We start from the raw sequence: 18,952 nt of genomic DNA on the forward strand, positions 1-18,952 counted from the left end.
GTGTGTCTGCTTCGCCCGTATATGTTCTGCTGGCGGTCACGAAACAGTAGCTGTACTGCGAGCAGGACGGGAAACGGCAGCACGCACTGCTGAAACTTGAGACGATTCGTGTGGAAAAAATTCCGTTCCGGTACCGGCAATCGAGCCCGGGCCTCCGGGGTGATAGCCAGGCATCCTAGCCACTAGATCTCACCGGATTTGGGCGTCCGTTCGACGGATCGGATGGTCTCTCGCACATTTCGTGCCGAGGCCCGTGTCGGCACCCTTCTCTCTTTGCGAACGTCATTGCGCATACCGGCTGGCAAGGCGCGGACCTCAAAAGTCTCAGAGCAATGCTTTTGGCTTCATGCTCTACTGGGAGAAGAGGAAAAGGAAAGCTGTCAGTATCAATAACAGGAAGTGTAAATTTTCTCTCTGAAGCGTTGAAACGTTGTGGATAACAAACAAGAAATAAGTTCGAGCCCTAGCGACAGCACCACCGTGAGTCACAGAAAATTAAATGCCCCGGATGAGGATCGAACTCACGACCTTAAAATTATGAGACTTACGCGCTGACTACTGCGCTACCGAGGCACGGGGCGGACCGTTGCTCCTGGGAACTGGGCAAGTAGCGTACCCATTGTTAGACGCAGAGATACTCTACTTGGTGGATAACGTGTTCTGTTGCTACACGTGCATTGCCGGCCCAGTTGATTGTGGTGGTGCTGCAGCTTTTGCAACGATGGGCAGTACTCCCCGTCGTTCAAGTTCATTGCCTCGGAGGCACCTGGACACAGCAACTTGTGAGGCCAGGCCGACGCCAGTCCGCAGAACATGACGCGAGCGTCCGAGTGGGGAACCGCACGTGCTGCGTTCTCGGTTCTTCTCAAGGGAATCCCGCTATACATTCTTGTGGATCGTGCATCTCAAGCGCGCAAGCCACACGGCACCGCGGGAAAAGCAAAACGATGCATCGGCCGGGAATCGAACCCGGGCCGCCCGCGTGGCAGGCGAGCATTCTACCACTTAACCACCGATGCTCAGACCAGTAGCAACCTTTCGCTGCTTCCCCAGCAGATGTCTCGAGATAACGTGGGACTGCCGTCAAGCGCCGTAGCATTCTGTCGATAAAATGCTGCAGACGCTGAATCCTGCACTGTACCGCCTAAAAATGCCGCCAGAACGCCGTCCTCTGCGTCCTCTTGCGTCGCCGGCGCCGACTCTTGCCAAAGGGTGCGAAATGTGCATGGATACGCCGTGCGAATGCATCTGCATGTGCTCCCCTAGCCTACCTCGTAATGCGCCTAGGGCTACGATCACCTTCGGCCGCTGCCGACTGGCGGGAAGCCGACACAGCGCGGCGTGGGGGCGCCCGGTTGTGCGGTGGTGGTGTAAAGGTCAGCATAGGTGCCTTGCAAGCAGTTGATCCGGGTTCGATTCCCGGCCACCGCAGCAGGCTTTCAGCTTTGCGTATGAGTACTTTTGCCACGCGCCGTTAAATTAATGTTCTTTCTCCCTCTTACTCGCTGCAGACCAGCCTACAGTGTGTCTCGACTTGTCTCGACTTTGCTCAGCTGACGCGAGAGCTGACGCTCTCCAGTCGGCCTATATCAAAACGACAAGCACGAGAAACGACTGAGAGAGGCAGGGAGAGGCGAGGCGGTGGACACACAGCACGCCCCTTCATTTCACGGTGGCGTCTCCCTCACTGAATCGGTCTGCAGCTGCGAAAACAAAGGAGAAAGAAAAATAGGAAGCAAAATTGCCAACAGTACCCTGTGTTCCCATGCGGTCACCCGCCCAAGCACTGACAAGGGCCAAAGTTGTTACACGTCGCCAATCGGGCATTTTCTTTCATTTTCTCTTTGCCGTATGAGAACCAGCGTATTCAACATATTGTGACCATTGCCGAGCGAATGCTGCAGCGCTTCCCGACGAGTCGGGTTCGGATCCTCTGCCAACGTCCACGCAGGGCGATGATCTTTTGGTCATCACACTCGCCAGCTGAAATCGGCGCTGCCTTTTCGTAGTAGTAAAAGCCTACTGGCCCGTGGGGGGATCGAACCCACGACCTTCGCGTTATTAGCACGACGCTCTAACCAACTGAGCTAACGGGCCTCCACGCCGACCGTTGCTCAGCCCTACGCTGGAAACACGTGGCATGAAGCCACACGCCACTTCTAGGGTCACCGTGTGTCTGCTTCGCCCGTATATGTTCTGCTGGCGGTCACGAAACAGTAGCTGTACTGCGAGCAGGACGGGAAACGGCAGCACGCACTGCTGAAACTTGAGACGATTCGTGTGGAAAAAATTCCGTTCCGGTACCGGCAATCGAGCCCGGGCCTCCGGGGTGATAGCCAGGCATCCTAGCCACTAGATCTCACCGGATTTGGGCGTCCGTTCGACGGATCGGATGGTCTCTCGCACATTTCGTGCCGAGGCCCGTGTCGGCACCCTTCTCTCTTTGCGAACGTCATTGCGCATACCGGCTGGCAAGGCGCGGACCTCAAAAGTCTCAGAGCAATGCTTTTGGCTTCATGCTCTACTGGGAGAAGAGGAAAAGGAAAGCTGTCAGTATCAATAACAGGAAGTGTAAATTTTCTCTCTGAAGCGTTGAAACGTTGTGGATAACAAACAAGAAATAAGTTCGAGCCCTAGCGACAGCACCACCGTGAGTCACAGAAAATTAAATGCCCCGGATGAGGATCGAACTCACGACCTTAAAATTATGAGACTTACGCGCTGACTACTGCGCTACCGAGGCACGGGGCGGACCGTTGGTCCTGGGAACTGGGCAAGTAGCGTACCCATTGTTAGACGCAGAGATACTCTACTTGGTGGATAACGTGTTCTGTTGCTACACGTGCATTGCCGGCCCAGTTGATTGTGGTGGTGCTGCAGCTTTTGCAACGATGGGCAGTACTCCCCGTCGTTCAAGTTCATTGCCTCGGAGGCACCTGGACACAGCAACTTGTGAGGCCAGGCCGACGCCAGTCCGCAGAACATGACGCGAGCGTCCGAGTGGGGAACCGCACGTGCTGCGTTCTCGGTTCTTCTCAAGGGAATCCCGCTATACATTCTTGTGGATCGTGCATCTCAAGCGCGCAAGCCACACGGCACCGCGGGAAAAGCAAAACGATGCATCGGCCGGGAATCGAACCCGGGCCGCCCGCGTGGCAGGCGAGCATTCTACCACTTAACCACCGATGCTCAGACCAGTAGCAACCTTTCGCTGCTTCCCCAGCAGATGTCTCGAGATAACGTGGGACTGCCGTCAAGCGCCGTAGCATTCTGTCGATAAAATGCTGCAGACGCTGAATCCTGCACTGTACCGCCTAAAAATGCCGCCAGAACGCCGTCCTCTGCGTCCTCTTGCGTCGCCGGCGCCGACTCTTGCCAAAGGGTGCGAAATGTGCATGGATACGCCGTGCGAATGCATCTGCATGTGCTCCCCTAGCCTACCTCGTAATGCGCCTAGGGCTACGATCACCTTCGGCCGCTGCCGACTGGCGGGAAGCCGACACAGCGCGGCGTGGGGGCGCCCGGTTGTGCGGTGGTGGTGTAAAGGTCAGCATAGGTGCCTTGCAAGCAGTTGATCCGGGTTCGATTCCCGGCCACCGCAGCAGGCTTTCAGCTTTGCGTATGAGTACTTTTGCCACGCGCCGTTAAATTAATGTTCTTTCTCCCTCTTACTCGCTGCAGACCAGCCTACAGTGTGTCTCGACTTGTCTCGACTTTGCTCAGCTGACGCGAGAGCTGACGCTCTCCAGTCGGCCTATATCAAAACGACAAGCACGAGAAACGACTGAGAGAGGCAGGGAGAGGCGAGGCGGTGGACACACAGCACGCCCCTTCATTTCACGGTGGCGTCTCCCTCACTGAATCGGTCTGCAGCTGCGAAAACAAAGGAGAAAGAAAAATAGGAAGCAAAATTGCCAACAGTACCCTGTGTTCCCATGCGGTCACCCGCCCAAGCACTGACAAGGGCCAAAGTTGTTACACGTCGGCAATCGGGCATTTTCTTTCATTTTCTCTTTGCCGTATGAGAACCAGCGTATTCAACATATTGTGACCATTGCCGAGCGAATGCTGCAGCGCTTCCCGACGAGTCGGGTTCGGATCCTCTGCCAACGTCCACGCAGGGCGATGATCTTTTGGTCATCACACTCGCCAGCTGAAATCGGCGCTGCCTTTTCGTAGTAGTAAAAGCCTACTGGCCCGTGGGGGGATCGAACCCACGACCTTCGCGTTATTAGCATGTCGCTCTAACCAACTTTTTTTTTTTTTTTTTTTTTTTTTTTTATTTTTTTAAATTTTTTATAAGTAATAGGCAGAAGGAGGCAAAGTGGGCAGGGGTCAAGAATAATCTGAGGCCTGGCCACAATGTCTCCACCATACCCATCACTGATTTTCGACCTTGTCGCTCCTATGATCCAAAAATACAACTGCCCACTTTAGCAAATTTATTTTTTTTGTTTTTTTCAATTTTTTTAATTTTTTTTGTTTTTAATTTTTTTTAATTATTGTTTCCTTTTTTTTAATGGTTTTTTATATTATCATGATTAAATGAAAGGAATACGTTCGTGAAATAAGTAATGCCTCTCCATGTGCATAAAATGAAAAATATAACTCAATCTTCTACTTGTTGTTCCTGCCTTCATTTTTTTTTAATTTTTTTAAATATTTTATTTGTTGTCGTTTTTGACCATTTTGTCATAGTGGAAAATCAACAAAAATGAATGTATAAGAAATGAAACAGACAAAAATTCTGCACATAGTAATATAGTCACTCAATACTGTGTGCTTTAGGTTGATGGTGTTTAGCCTATCCCCATTCTATCAAATATAATTTGTAGCATATTACCATATTGCTTCTTGTGGTTTGCATACGTACGTATTTTGTGGTATTTGCACTGTAAGTATATCTTGAAATCTGTAACGGTGTCAGTTCCAGCGTCATGAGTTACGTAAGTTACATAATTTCCTAGGAGCCAATAGACGGCATTATTCTTCGTCTCTGGAAAATAACGGTCTTGTGGTCTGTGCAGCACTGACAGCGAGATGTACTGAGGTGAAGACCTTGTAATGAGAGCTATTTGCACCTTGAGCCAATTCCAGATATGTATATTGCCGCCGCAAGTGTATCGATGGATAATTGTGTCCACTAGTCGACATCGTTGACATAGATTGGTGTCACTGAGGCCAATTTCATATAATCTTTCGTTGGTGCTAATGATATTATTAACGGCTTTGTACCATGCTGTTCTTATGTCAGAAGATAAAACTTTTAAATTGATGTTTTGCCAGATAGCAGTCCAGTGTATGTGAGGAAACTGTCTCTCTACTTTGTTCTTTCCTTCACACGTCTCCCAGACCCGCATAATATCTCTTGACGTTAGTTGACGTAGCCGTGTAACTTCGTCCCTCAAGTAGCTAAGTTCAATATAAAAGGCTCGCACGTGCTGGAGACGATTGTTAATTTTTTGCACATCAATAGGAGGCTGCAGGCTGCGAGGTTTTAGAATTTCAAAAAGTCGGCTTGAAATACTTTCCGGTACTTCTCTAATTATAGTTAGTTGCCTTTTGACGAAGAGTGCAGAGGCTTTGTTGGTGATATTGATGAGACCTAAACCACCATTTCGGGGATGTAAGGTAGCCACTTTGGCGGTTACTCGAAACAGTTCTCCTCTCCACAGAAAATTTGTGATTCTGGACGTTATGTTCTTGGCTATCATTTTGGGTAGTGGAAAGAGCTGAGCGGTGTGGTATGCTGTAGCTAAGATACACGTGTTGATGTACTTAATCCTCTGAATCTGATTCATATTCCGTGATAAATTTTCCATTATAGCACCCTGCACTTTCCGTGCCGCAGCTTTCCAATTCAACGCAGTCATTTTCATTGGGCATGCGATCAATGTGACACCAAGCGTCGTATGCTGCCTGACCAGCTTTGCCCACTCTACGTTTATGTGCTCAAAACCCCTAAGATGTAAAATTTTGCTTTTCTTTTCATTTGAATTTGCCCCAGACGCACTGCAGTAAGTCTGAATCACTGCAGCTAACGTAGCTACATCGTCATTATTTCTGATTATGACGCCTACATCATCAGCATAAGCTTTTATAGCTGTTTTGCACCCTGACAGTGTTATACCTGTTAATTTATCGTGAATACGTTTAAGAAATGGGTCCAGTGAAATGGCAAATAGTGACATAGAAAGGGGGCTTCCCTGAGGAACACCGCTTTGTATTTGGAATTTTCTCGTAGCCTGACTGTTAACTGCTATGCATGCGTTTATTCCTGTCGCCACGTTTTTTATTACGTTTAAGGCTCGCTCCTGGAAACCGAGCTTTTTTAACGTCTTGAAAAGGTAGATATGATTCACGAGATCGAATGCTTTATGAAAATCCAGGAAAACCAGGGCACATTTGATGTTAGTGACGGAAGTGATTGCAATTATATCCCGAAATTCCGCTAAATTGTGAAACAGAGTTTTACCTGCAATGCAGTGTTGATACGGACTAATCAGTCTATTTGCTAAGGATGAAATTTTCTTGTTGAGAATTCTTGCTATTATTTTATAGTCCGCATTGAGCAACGAAATCGGTCGGAAGTTAGTAAGATCTTTGTGTCCTTTAGTTTTGGGGATAAGGACTATTTTACTTTCTTTAAATTCAGAGGGTATCATTGCGCCCTGAAGAACTTCATTTACAATCGCTGTAATTGTCCCTCCCACTATCGGCCAATAGCGGACATAAAATTCTGCAGGTAGACCATCAGGACCTGGGGATTTTTTCAGAGGGGAGGTACACAGAGTCACATAAACGTCCTCATTACAGACGTGCGACAGGAAGGTAACGTTGTCATCATCCGTCAGCTGTGGCACAAGAAAGTCGAGGAAATCATCAATAGATTCCTCGCAGCTGGAATTTTCGGAATATAGGTTATCGAAGTAGCGATAGATCTCATTCAAAATATCTTTCTGTGTCCTAAGACTTGTACCATTCGCCGTCCGTAATTCGTCGATAAGCATTGTTCTTCTGTTTTGAGCGTGCTTCAGAAGGTGGTATAGGGAAGTTGTTTCGTCCTCTGAGACAGATTTCGCCTTGGATTTTATTTTAAGTCCTTCCAGTTGATGCCTCTTAATGCTGAGTAATTTAGCCTTAATTTTTTTGATATCTGTCAGGCGAAGATGTGAACCAGATGTTTGACCATATAGCTCTCTGAGTACTGAGTAATAAAACTCTATAGTGTTCTTAAGATCTCTGGCCCTCTCAAAGCTATATTGCATTATCGTCTTTCTAAGTTTCGGCTTTGTCATTTTTGTCCACCATTCGACGGTAGTCGCGTATCTAGGAAGAGCACGCAGGCATAACGCCCATGCGTCTTTTATCTGATCTTCTAATTCACGGTCTTGTAACAGCGAGACATTTAAATTCCACTGGTTTTTGAAGCGGCGTATTGGCTGCGCTTGTAAATTTATACAGGCCAACACACCGGAATGGTCCGAAAAGTAGACAGGAACCGTTTCTGTTTTCAATAAAGCCGTTTCGAGATTGTCGGTAATGTAGAATCTGTCGATTCTGCTGCATGCATTGGAAGTTGCATAAGTGTACTCGACAACAGCAGGGTGTTTGCATTCCCAAGCATCCTTTAGCTTTAAGCTAGTGACGAGATGTTTTAATTCAGCAGAATAATTAAAATTTGGACTCTGATCTTTCCTGCTGAGGACGCAATTAAAATCACCCCCCATTATAAGGTGACTGGGGTTTTTGCGTAATAAGTATATTACCTCGTCTTTAAAAAATCGTGTTCTGTCAGATCTATGTGAGCTGCCGGAAGGGGCATACAAGTTAATAAGGGACACGTCATAAATCTTGAGCCCTATTCCCCTTCCAGATTCCAGTCGTTCTACTTCCGTTACTGGAATCCCATCCCGGATTAAAAAAGCTGTCCCCACGCTAGTTTCGTGGGAGACATTTAGGTGAGCAACATACCCGGGAATATTTAAATCCGACGTGACAACTTCCTGCAGCAGGGCTATATCAGTTCCCGAGTCATATAAAAATTCTTTTAGCGCTGCTATTTTCAATGCCGACCGTATTTTGTTAATATTGACAGTAGCAATAGTATAACACTGGGTCATTGCGTTATTACTCGTTGGATGTTAGGACAGTGAGTAAATAACATGCGACTAAATTATTACTTAGGAGACACAGAAAATTTAGACAGAACAGAACGTCCCATTGAGAGGTTGCTAATTACAGTATTAGTGCAGTCTAGGTTTGAGATTTCCCTCCTGAATCAGTAGAAGATTGATTATCAGGAAGTTCCTCAGGAGATTCTTTCAATGACCCGTGCCTGACAGTTTCGTAACGCACATTTCGGGGTTTCGTGTCACTTTTCACGCTCTTTAACTTCGCTTGATTACGAGGAGCATTGACATTCGGTTGTGGCTTTAACTTCCTTCGTGGAGCATCCGAAGGCTCTGTGACGGGTTTTGTGGTGGTCGGTTGTGACGCCGATCCCGTCGGGTCGTCCAACTGTACGACACGGCCTGTACTGCTTAGCCCTGTCGTGTGGTCAGTACCCTTCGGGGAAGCACTAGCCGTTACAGAGGGTTGATCCAGACACACTAATTGTTCCTCGTGACTGTCAGGAGGCTGCTCGTCTTTGCAAACTGTGTCCCCTCCTGATGTTTCGCGGTTATTGCTAGAAACATCCCCGTTTTCGCAGTTTCCCACCAATTGGTTACGTTCTGATTGTTTACAAGCTTCCATCTGCATTTCCTGGAGTTGTGGCATTACTTCCTCCTCGCATTGTTTTTGTTTGCGTGCGGAGTGAGATTTGTCAGACAACTCGTCGTCAGAACAGCTATCAGTTATCTCATGGGGCCGTTTTTTTGTCTGCAATTCGGATGATGCGGAGGTGTCAACATCAGCCTTTTTATCTAAACATGGAAATTGAGTAATATCATTTACGGATAAATCAGAGTGGTTTGCTTGGGCAGTATCCACACCCAGCGGGATAGATACATTATTTGGCAAGACATCGTTTAGGGTAAGTTTCTGGCGTTGCGTTAGATTGCTTTTCAATACAAAAACCCGCCGCGGACAATCCTGTCTAAAGTGGCCAGACTCATTACAAACATGACAGGTCGGTACTTGACCTGAATACACAATTTGCGCCCTGTAGCCATTTACAAATATATGAGACGGAATATTGGTCTTGATGTCCATCTCCACAGATCGAATTCCGTTAAAACACTGCAGTTTGTAGTGACGAGACCAACGTTCATTATTAACAGATTTCACGTCACCATACTTGCAAAGCGCATCCTTAATTAAATCATTATCAATTTCAATAGGTAAGTTAAGCACGCGAACGGTAGTGTAAACAATATCAGCTCGCCAGATCCGAACTTTGCTCTTCGAGCCGTCTCTGTGAATGAATTCTACTTCACTACCCCACTTTGCTAAAAGTCTATCTATCGTCACCGAGCTCTCAAACTTAACAAAAATACAGTATTTATCATTGTCTAACTGCATTGTATGGACGGAATCAGAGTTGACACCAATTACCTCAGTAATCCAATCGTGTATTTCCAGTGACGTTGGCTGGATATGACGGGTTTCCTTGTCGAAAGCGAAGACCAGTGTGTTTTTCCTGACGTTCGTAGACATGATTCAGAACAGGGATGAAACTCCGGTTAAAAAACCGAAATTCCGGCGAGTGACAGAACGGTGATGAACAGCCAAACACTAACGACGATACACAAACACGAAGATGAACGGACAGCCAGCAAAGGAGACAACAGCAGAACACGTATGTAAACAACACAATCGGAACGCAGCAGTACACACGTCCACACGGTAGCACAGCTGAAGCGCGACTGACCCAACTGAGCTAACGGGCCTCCACGCCGACGGTTGCTCAGCCCTACGCTGGAAACACGTGGCATGAAGCCACACGCCACTTCTAGGGTCACCGTGTGTCTGCTTCGCCCGTATATGTTCTGCTGGCGGTCACGAAACAGTAGCTGTACTGCGAGCAGGACGGGAAACGGCAGCACGCACTGCTGAAACTTGAGACGATTCGTGTGGAAAAAATTCCGTTCCGGTACCGGCAATCGAGCCCGGGCCTCCGGGGTGATAGCCAGGCATCCTAGCCACTAGATCTCACCGGATTTGGGCGTCCGTTCGACGGATCGGATGGTCTCTCGCACATTTCGTGCCGAGGCCCGTGTCGGCACCCTTCTCTCTTTGCGAACGTCATTGCGCATACCGGCTGGCAAGGCGCGCACCTCAAAAGTCTCAGAGCAATGCTTTTGGCTTCATGCTCTACTGGGAGAAGAGGAAAAGGAAAGCTGTCAGTATCAATAACAGGAAGTGTAAATTTTCTCTCTGAAGCGTTGAAACGTTGTGGATAACAAACAAGAAATAAGTTCGAGCCCTAGCGACAGCACCACCGTGAGTCACAGAAAATTAAATGCCCCGGGTGAGGATCGAACTCACGACCTTAAAATTATGAGACTTACGCGCTGACTACTGCGCTACCGAGGCACGGGGCGGACCGTTGGTCCTGGGAACTGGGCAAGTAGCGTACCCATTGTTAGACGCAGAGATACTCTACTTGGTGGATAACGTGTTCTGTTGCTACACGTGCATTGCCGGCCCAGTTGATTGTGGTGGTGCTGCAGCTTTTGCAACGATGGGCAGTACTCCCCGTCGTTCAAGTTCATTGCCTCGGAGGCACCTGGACACAGCAACTTGTGAGGCCAGGCCGACGCCAGTCCGCAGAACATGACGCGAGCGTCCGAGTGGGGAACCGCACGTGCTGCGTTCTCGGTTCTTCTCAAGGGAATCCCGCTATACATTCTTGTGGATCGTGCATCTCAAGCGCGCAAGCCACACGGCACCGCGGGAAAAGCAAAACGATGCATCGGCCGGGAATCGAACCCGGGCCGCCCGCGTGGCAGGCGAGCATTCTACCACTGAACCACCGATGCTCAGACCAGTAGCAACCTTTCGCTGCTTCCCCAGCAGATGTCTCGAGATAACGTGGGACTGCCGTCAAGCGCCGTAGCATTCTGTCGATAAAATGCTGCAGACGCTGAATCCTGCACTGTACCGCCTAAAAATGCCGCCAGAACGCCGTCCTCTGCGTCCTCTTGCGTCGCCGGCGCCGACTCTTGCCAAAGGGTGCGAAATGTGCATGGATACGCCGTGCGAATGCATCTGCATGTGCTCCCCTAGCCTACCTCGTAATGCGCCTAGGGCTACGATCACCTTCGGCCGCTGCCGACTGGCGGGAAGCCGACACAGCGCGGCGTGGGGGCGCCCGGTTGTGCGGTGGTGGTGTAAAGGTCAGCATAGTTGCCTTGCAAGCAGTTGATCCGGGTTCGATTCCCGGCCACCGCAGCAGGCTTTCAGCTTTGCGTATGAGTACTTTTGCCACGCGCCGTTAAATTAATGTTCTTTCTCCCTCTTACTCGCTGCAGACCAGCCTACAGTGTGTCTCGACTTGTCTCGACTTTGCTCAGCTGACGCGAGAGCTGACGCTCTCCAGTCGGCCTATATCAAAACGACAAGCACGAGAAACGACTGAGAGAGGCAGGGAGAGGCGAGGCGGTGGACACACAGCACGCCCCTTCATTTCACGGTGGCGTCTCCCTCACTGAATCGGTCTGCAGCTGCGAAAACAAAGGAGAAAGAAAAATAGGAAGCAAAATTGCCAACAGTACCCTGTGTTCCCATGCGGTCACCCGCCCAAGCACTGACAAGGGCCAAAGTTGTTACACGTCGGCAATCGGGCATTTTCTTTCATTTTCTCTTTGCCGTATGAGAACCAGCGTATTCAACATATTGTGACCATTGCCGAGCGAATGCTGCAGCGCTTCCCGACGAGTCGGGTTCGGATCCTCTGCCAACGTCCACGCAGGGCGATGATCTTTTGGTCATCACACTCGCCAGCTGAAATCGGCGCTGCCTTTTCGTAGTAGTAAAAGCCTACTGGCCCGTGGGGGGATCGAACCCACGACCTTCGCGTTATTAGCATGACGCTCTAACCAACTGAGCTAACGGGCCTCCACGCCGACGGTTGCTCAGCCCTACGCTGGAAACACGTGGCATGAAGCCACACGCCACTTCTAGGGTCACCGTGTGTCTGCTTCGCCCGTATATGTTCTGCTGGCGGTCACGAAACAGTAGCTGTACTGCGAGCAGGACGGGAAACGGCAGCACGCACTGCTGAAACTTGAGACGATTCGTGTGGAAAAAATTCCGTTCCGGTACCGGCAATCGAGCCCGGGCCTCCGGGGTGATAGCCAGGCATCCTAGCCACTAGATCTCACCGGATTTGGGCGTCCGTTCGACGGATCGGATGGTCTCTCGCACATTTCGTGCCGAGGCCCGTGTCGGCACCCTTCTCTCTTTGCGAACGTCATTGCGCATACCGGCTGGCAAGGCGCGCACCTCAAAAGTCTCAGAGCAATGCTTTTGGCTTCATGCTCTACTGGGAGAAGAGGAAAAGGAAAGCTGTCAGTATCAATAACAGGAAGTGTAAATTTTCTCTCTGAAGCGTTGAAACGTTGTGGATAACAAACAAGAAATAAGTTCGAGCCCTAGCGACAGCACCACCGTGAGTCACAGAAAATTAAATGCCCCGGATGAGGATCGAACTCACGACCTTAAAATTATGAGACTTACGCGCTGACTACTGCGCTACCGAGGCACGGGGCGGACCGTTGGTCCTGGGAACTGGGCAAGTAGCGTACCCATTGTTAGACGCAGAGATACTCTACTTGGTGGATAACGTGTTCTGTTGCTACACGTGCATTGCCGGCCCAGTTGATTGTGGTGGTGCTGCAGCTTTTGCAACGATGGGCAGTACTCCCCGTCGTTCAAGTTCATTGCCTCGGAGGCACCTGGACACAGCAACTTGTGAGGCCAGGCCGACGCCAGTCCGCAGAACATGACGCGAGCGTCCGAGTGGGGAACCGCACGTGCTGCGTTCTCGGTTCTTCTCAAGGGAATCCCGCTATACATTCTTGTGGATCGTGCATCTCAAGCGCGCAAGCCACACGGCACCGCGGGAAAAGCAAAACGATGCATCGGCCGGGAATCGAACCCGGGCCGCCCGCGTGGCAGGCGAGCATTCTACCACTTAACCACCGATGCTCAGACCAGTAGCAACCTTTCGCTGCTTCCCCAGCAGATGTCTCGAGATAACGTGGGACTGCCGTCAAGCGCCGTAGCATTCTGTCGATAAAATGCTGCAGACGCTGAATCCTGCACTGTACCGCCTAAAAATGCCGCCAGAACGCCGTCCTCTGCGTCCTCTTGCGTCGCCGGCGCCGACTCTTGCCAAAGGGTGCGAAATGTGCATGGATACGCCGTGCGAATGCATCTGCATGTGCTCCCCTAGCCTACCTCGTAATGCGCCTAGGGCTACGATCACCTTCGGCCGCTGCCGACTGGCGGGAAGCCGACACAGCGCGGCGTGGGGGCGCCCGGTTGTGCGGTGGTGGTGTAAAGGTCAGCATAGGTGCCTTGCAAGCAGTTGATCCGGGTTCGATTCCCGGCCACCGCAGCAGGCTTTCAGCTTTGCGTATGAGTACTTTTGCCACGCGCCGTTAAATTAATGTTCTTTCTCCCTCTTACTCGCTGCAGACCAGCCTACAGTGTGTCTCGACTTGTCTCGACTTTGCTCAGCTGACGCGAGAGCTGACGCTCTCCAGTCGGCCTATATCAAAACGACAAGCACGAGAAACGACTGAGAGAGGCAGGGAGAGGCGAGGCGGTGGACACACAGCACGCCCCTTCATTTCACGGTGGCGTCTCCCTCACTGAATCGGTCTGCAGCTGCGAAAACAAAGGAGAAAGAAAAATAGGAAGCAAAATTGCCAACAGTACCCTGTGTTCCCATGCGGTCACCCGCCCAAGCACTGACAAGGGCCAAAGTTGTTACACGTCGGCAATCGGGCATTTTCTTTCATTTTCTCTTTGCCGTATGAGAACCAGCGTATTCAACATATTGTGACCATTGCCGAGCGAATGCTGCAGCGCTTCCCGACGAGTCGGGTTCGGATCCTCTGCCAACGTCCACGCAGGGCGATGATCTTTTGGTCATCACACTCGCCAGCTGAAATCGGCGCTGCCTTTTCGTAGTAGTAAAAGCCTACTGGCCCGTGGGGGGATCGAACCCACGACCTTCGCGTTATTAGCATGTCGCTCTAACCAACTTTTTTTTTTTTTTTTTTTTTTTTTTTTTATTTTTTTAAATTTTTTATAAGTAATAGGCAGAAGGAGGCAAAGTGGGCAGGGGTCAAGAATAATCTGAGGCCTGGCCACAATGTCTCCACCATACCCATCACTGATTTTCGACCTTGTCGCTCCTATGATCCAAAAATACAACTGCCCACTTTAGCAAATTTATTTTTTTTGTTTTTTTCAATTTTTTTAATTTTTTTTGTTTTTAATTTTTTTTAATTATTGTTTCCTTTTTTTTAATGGTTTTTTATATTATCATGATTAAATGAAAGGAATACGTTCGTGAAATAAGTAATGCCTCTCCATGTGCATAAAATGAAAAATATAACTCAATCTTCTACTTGTTGTTCCTGCCTTCATTTTTTTTTAATTTTTTTAAATATTTTATTTGTTGTCGTTTTTGACCATTTTGTCATAGTGGAAAATCAACAAAAATGAATGTATAAGAAATGAAACAGACAAAAATTCTGCACATAGTAATATAGTCACTCAATACTGTGTGCTTTAGGTTGATGGTGTTTAGCCTATCCCCATTCTATCAAATATAATTTGTAGCATATTACCATATTGCTTCTTGTGGTTTGCATACGTACGTATTTTGTGGTATTTGCACTGTAAGTATATCTTGAAATCTGTAACGGTGTCAGTTCCAGCGTCATGAGTTACGTAAGTTACATAATTTCCTAGGAGCCAATAGACGGCATTATTCTTCGTCTCTGGAAAATAACGGTCTTGTGGTCTGTGCAGCACTGACAGCGAGATGTACTGAGGTGAAGACCTTGTAATGAGAGCTATTTGCACCTTGAGCCAATTCCAGATATGTATATTGCCGCCGCAAGTGTATCGATGGATAATTGTGTCCACTAGTCGACATCGTTGACATAGATTGGTGTCACTGAGGCCAATTTCATATAATCTTTCGTTGGTGCTAATGATATTATTAACGGCTTTGTACCATGCTGTTCTTATGTCAGAAGATAAAACTTTTAAATTGATGTTTTGCCAGATAGCAGTCCAGTGTATGTGAGGAAACTGTCTCTCTACTTTGTTCTTTCCTTCACACGTCTCCCAGACCCGCATAATATCTCTTGACGTTAGTTGACGTAGCCGTGTAACTTCGTCCCTCAAGTAGCTAAGTTCAATATAAAAGGCTCGCACGTGCTGGAGACGATTGTTAATTTTTTGCACATCAATAGGAGGCTGCAGGCTGCGAGGTTTTAGAATTTCAAAAAGTCGGCTTGAAATACTTTCCGGTACTTCTCTAATTATAGTTAGTTGCCTTTTGACGAAGAGTGCAGAGGCTTTGTTGGTGATATTGATGAGACCTAAACCACCATTTCGGGGATGTAAGGTAGCCACTTTGGCGGTTACTCGAAACAGTTCTCCTCTCCACAGAAAATTTGTGATTCTGGACGTTATGTTCTTGGCTATCATTTTGGGTAGTGGAAAGAGCTGAGCGGTGTGGTATGCTGTAGCTAAGATACACGTGTTGATGTACTTAATCCTCTGAATCTGATTCATATTCCGTGATAAATTTTCCATTATAGCACCCTGCACTTTCCGTGCCGCAGCTTTCCAATTCAACGCAGTCATTTTCATTGGGCATGCGATCAATGTGACACCAAGCGTCGTATGCTGCCTGACCAGCTTTGCCCACTCTACGTTTATGTGCTCAAAACCCCTAAGATGTAAAATTTTGCTTTTCTTTTCATTTGAATTTGCCCCAGACGCACTGCAGTAAGTCTGAATCACTGCAGCTAACGTAGCTACATCGTCATTATTTCTGATTATGACGCCTACATCATCAGCATAAGCTTTTATAGCTGTTTTGCACCCTGACAGTGTTATACCTGTTAATTTATCGTGAATACGTTTAAGAAATGGGTCCAGTGAAATGGCAAATAGTGACATAGAAAGGGGGCTTCCCTGAGGAACACCGCTTTGTATTTGGAATTTTCTCGTAGCCTGACTGTTAACTGCTATGCATGCGTTTATTCCTGTCGCCACGTTTTTTATTACGTTTAAGGCTCGCTCCTGGAAACCGAGCTTTTTTAACGTCTTGAAAAGGTAGATATGATTCACGAGATCGAATGCTTTATGAAAATCCAGGAAAACCAGGGCACATTTGATGTTAGTGACGGAAGTGATTGCAATTATATCCCGAAATTCCGCTAAATTGTGAAACAGAGTTTTACCTGCAATGCAGTGTTGATACGGACTAATCAGTCTATTTGCTAAGGATGAAATTTTCTTGTTGAGAATTCTTGCTATTATTTTATAGTCCGCATTGAGCAACGAAATCGGTCGGAAGTTAGTAAGATCTTTGTGTCCTTTAGTTTTGGGGATAAGGACTATTTTACTTTCTTTAAATTCAGAGGGTATCATTGCGCCCTGAAGAACTTCATTTACAATCGCTGTAATTGTCCCTCCCACTATCGGCCAATAGCGGACATAAAATTCTGCAGGTAGACCATCAGGACCTGGGGATTTTTTCAGAGGGGAGGTACACAGAGTCACATAAACGTCCTCATTACAGACGTGCGACAGGAAGGTAACGTTGTCATCATCCGTCAGCTGTGGCACAAGAAAGTCGAGGAAATCATCAATAGATTCCTCGCAGCTGGAATTTTCGGAATATAGGTTATCGAAGTAGCGATAGATCTCATTCAAAATATCTTTCTGTGTCCTAAGACTTGTACCATTCGCCGTCCGTAATTCGTCGATAAGCATTGTTCTTCTGTTTTGAGCGTGCTTCAGAAGGTGGTATAGGGAAGTTGTTTCGTCCTCTGAGACAGATTTCGCCTTGGATTTTATTTTAAGTCCTTCCAGTTGATGCCTCTTAATGCTGAGTAATTTAGCCTTAATTTTTTTGATATCTGTCAGGCGAAGATGTGAACCAGATGTTTGACCATATAGCTCTCTGAGTACTGAGTAATAAAACTCTATAGTGTTCTTAAGATCTCTGGCCCTCTCAAAGCTATATTGCATTATCGTCTTTCTAAGTTTCGGCTTTGTCATTTTTGTCCACCATTCGACGGTAGTCGCGTATCTAGGAAGAGCACGCAGGCATAACGCCCATGCGTCTTTTATCTGATCTTCTAATTCACGGTCTTGTAACAGCGAGACATTTAAATTCCACTGGTTTTTGAAGCGGCGTATTGGCTGCGCTTGTAAATTTATACAGGCCAACACACCGGAATGGTCCGAAAAGTAGACAGGAACCGTTTCTGTTTTCAATAAAGCCGTTTCGAGATTGTCGGTAATGTAGAATCTGTCGATTCTGCTGCATGCATTGGAAGTTGCATAAGTGTACTCGACAACAGCAGGGTGTTTGCATTCCCAAGCATCCTTTAGCTTTAAGCTAGTGACGAGATGTTTTAATTCAGCAGAATAATTAAAATTTGGACTCTGATCTTTCCTGCTGAGGACGCAATTAAAATCACCCCCCATTATAAGGTGACTGGGGTTTTTGCGTAATAAGTATATTACCTCGTCTTTAAAAAATCGTGTTCTGTCAGATCTATGTGAGCTGCCGGAAGGGGCATACAAGTTAATAAGGGACACGTCATAAATCTTGAGCCCTATTCCCCTTCCAGATTCCAGTCGTTCTACTTCCGTTACTGGAATCCCATCCCGGATTAAAAAAGCTGTCCCCACGCTAGTTTCGTGGGAGACATTTAGGTGAGCAACATACCCGGGAATATTTAAATCCGACGTGACAACTTCCTGCAGCAGGGCTATATCAGTTCCCGAGTCATATAAAAATTCTTTTAGCGCTGCTATTTTCAATGCCGACCGTATTTTGTTAATATTGACAGTAGCAATAGTATAACACTGGGTCATTGCGTTATTACTCGTTGGATGTTAGGACAGTGAGTAAATAACATGCGACTAAATTATTACTTAGGAGACACAGAAAATTTAGACAGAACAGAACGTCCCATTGAGAGGTTGCTAATTACAGTATTAGTGCAGTCTAGGTTTGAGATTTCCCTCCTGAATCAGTAGAAGATTGATTATCAGGAAGTTCCTCAGGAGATTCTTTCAATGACCCGTGCCTGACAGTTTCGTAACGCACATTTCGGGGTTTCGTGTCACTTTTCACGCTCTTTAACTTCGCTTGATTACGAGGAGCATTGACATTCGGTTGTGGCTTTAACTTCCTTCGTGGAGCATCCGAAGGCTCTGTGACGGGTTTTGTGGTGGTCGGTTGTGACGCCGATCCCGTCGGGTCGTCCAACTGTACGACACGGCCTGTACTGCTTAGCCCTGTCGTGTGGTCAGTACCCTTCGGGGAAGCACTAGCCGTTACAGAGGGTTGATCCAGACACACTAATTGTTCCTCGTGACTGTCAGGAGGCTGCTCGTCTTTGCAAACTGTGTCCCCTCCTGATGTTTCGCGGTTATTGCTAGAAACATCCCCGTTTTCGCAGTTTCCCACCAATTGGTTACGTTCTGATTGTTTACAAGCTTCCATCTGCATTTCCTGGAGTTGTGGCATTACTTCCTCCTCGCATTGTTTTTGTTTGCGTGCGGAGTGAGATTTGTCAGACAACTCGTCGTCAGAACAGCTATCAGTTATCTCATGGGGCCGTTTTTTTGTCTGCAATTCGGATGATGCGGAGGTGTCAACATCAGCCTTTTTATCTAAACATGGAAATTGAGTAATATCATTTACGGATAAATCAGAGTGGTTTGCTTGGGC

The 18,952-nt window shown here is 47.7% G+C and overlaps 14 non-coding genes across 14 annotated transcripts; 4 read left to right on the top strand and 10 right to left on the bottom strand.

The window, feature by feature from the left end:
* Window positions 1-500: 500 nt before the first annotated feature.
* Trnam-cau lies at window positions 501-573 on the bottom strand. Its single transcript has one exon. It is a non-coding gene; the product is annotated as a tRNA-Met (tRNA).
* A 375-nt stretch (window positions 574-948) lies between these two features.
* Trnag-gcc lies at window positions 949-1,019 on the bottom strand. The gene has a single exon. It is a non-coding gene; the product is annotated as a tRNA-Gly (tRNA).
* Window positions 1,020-1,359: 340 nt separating this feature from the next.
* Trnaa-ugc lies at window positions 1,360-1,431 on the top strand. The gene has a single exon. It is a non-coding gene; the product is annotated as a tRNA-Ala (tRNA).
* Window positions 1,432-2,023: 592 nt separating this feature from the next.
* Window positions 2,024-2,097, bottom strand: Trnai-aau. The gene has a single exon. It is a non-coding gene; the product is annotated as a tRNA-Ile (tRNA).
* Window positions 2,098-2,670: 573 nt separating this feature from the next.
* Window positions 2,671-2,743, bottom strand: Trnam-cau. The gene has a single exon. It is a non-coding gene; the product is annotated as a tRNA-Met (tRNA).
* A 375-nt stretch (window positions 2,744-3,118) lies between these two features.
* On the bottom strand, window positions 3,119-3,189 carry Trnag-gcc. Its single transcript has one exon. It is a non-coding gene; the product is annotated as a tRNA-Gly (tRNA).
* Window positions 3,190-3,529: 340 nt separating this feature from the next.
* Window positions 3,530-3,601, top strand: Trnaa-ugc. Its single transcript has one exon. It is a non-coding gene; the product is annotated as a tRNA-Ala (tRNA).
* A 6,865-nt stretch (window positions 3,602-10,466) lies between these two features.
* On the bottom strand, window positions 10,467-10,539 carry Trnam-cau. Its single transcript has one exon. It is a non-coding gene; the product is annotated as a tRNA-Met (tRNA).
* A 375-nt stretch (window positions 10,540-10,914) lies between these two features.
* On the bottom strand, window positions 10,915-10,985 carry Trnag-gcc. Its single transcript has one exon. It is a non-coding gene; the product is annotated as a tRNA-Gly (tRNA).
* A 340-nt stretch (window positions 10,986-11,325) lies between these two features.
* Trnaa-ugc lies at window positions 11,326-11,397 on the top strand. Its single transcript has one exon. It is a non-coding gene; the product is annotated as a tRNA-Ala (tRNA).
* Window positions 11,398-11,989: 592 nt separating this feature from the next.
* Window positions 11,990-12,063, bottom strand: Trnai-aau. The gene has a single exon. It is a non-coding gene; the product is annotated as a tRNA-Ile (tRNA).
* A 573-nt stretch (window positions 12,064-12,636) lies between these two features.
* On the bottom strand, window positions 12,637-12,709 carry Trnam-cau. The gene has a single exon. It is a non-coding gene; the product is annotated as a tRNA-Met (tRNA).
* A 375-nt stretch (window positions 12,710-13,084) lies between these two features.
* Window positions 13,085-13,155, bottom strand: Trnag-gcc. Its single transcript has one exon. It is a non-coding gene; the product is annotated as a tRNA-Gly (tRNA).
* A 340-nt stretch (window positions 13,156-13,495) lies between these two features.
* On the top strand, window positions 13,496-13,567 carry Trnaa-ugc. Its single transcript has one exon. It is a non-coding gene; the product is annotated as a tRNA-Ala (tRNA).
* The last annotated feature ends 5,385 nt before the right edge of the window (window positions 13,568-18,952 follow it).

Source organism: Schistocerca piceifrons, unplaced genomic scaffold (assembly GCF_021461385.2).
Source record: "Schistocerca piceifrons isolate TAMUIC-IGC-003096 unplaced genomic scaffold, iqSchPice1.1 HiC_scaffold_530, whole genome shotgun sequence".
NCBI lineage: Eukaryota > Metazoa > Arthropoda > Insecta > Orthoptera > Acrididae > Schistocerca > Schistocerca piceifrons.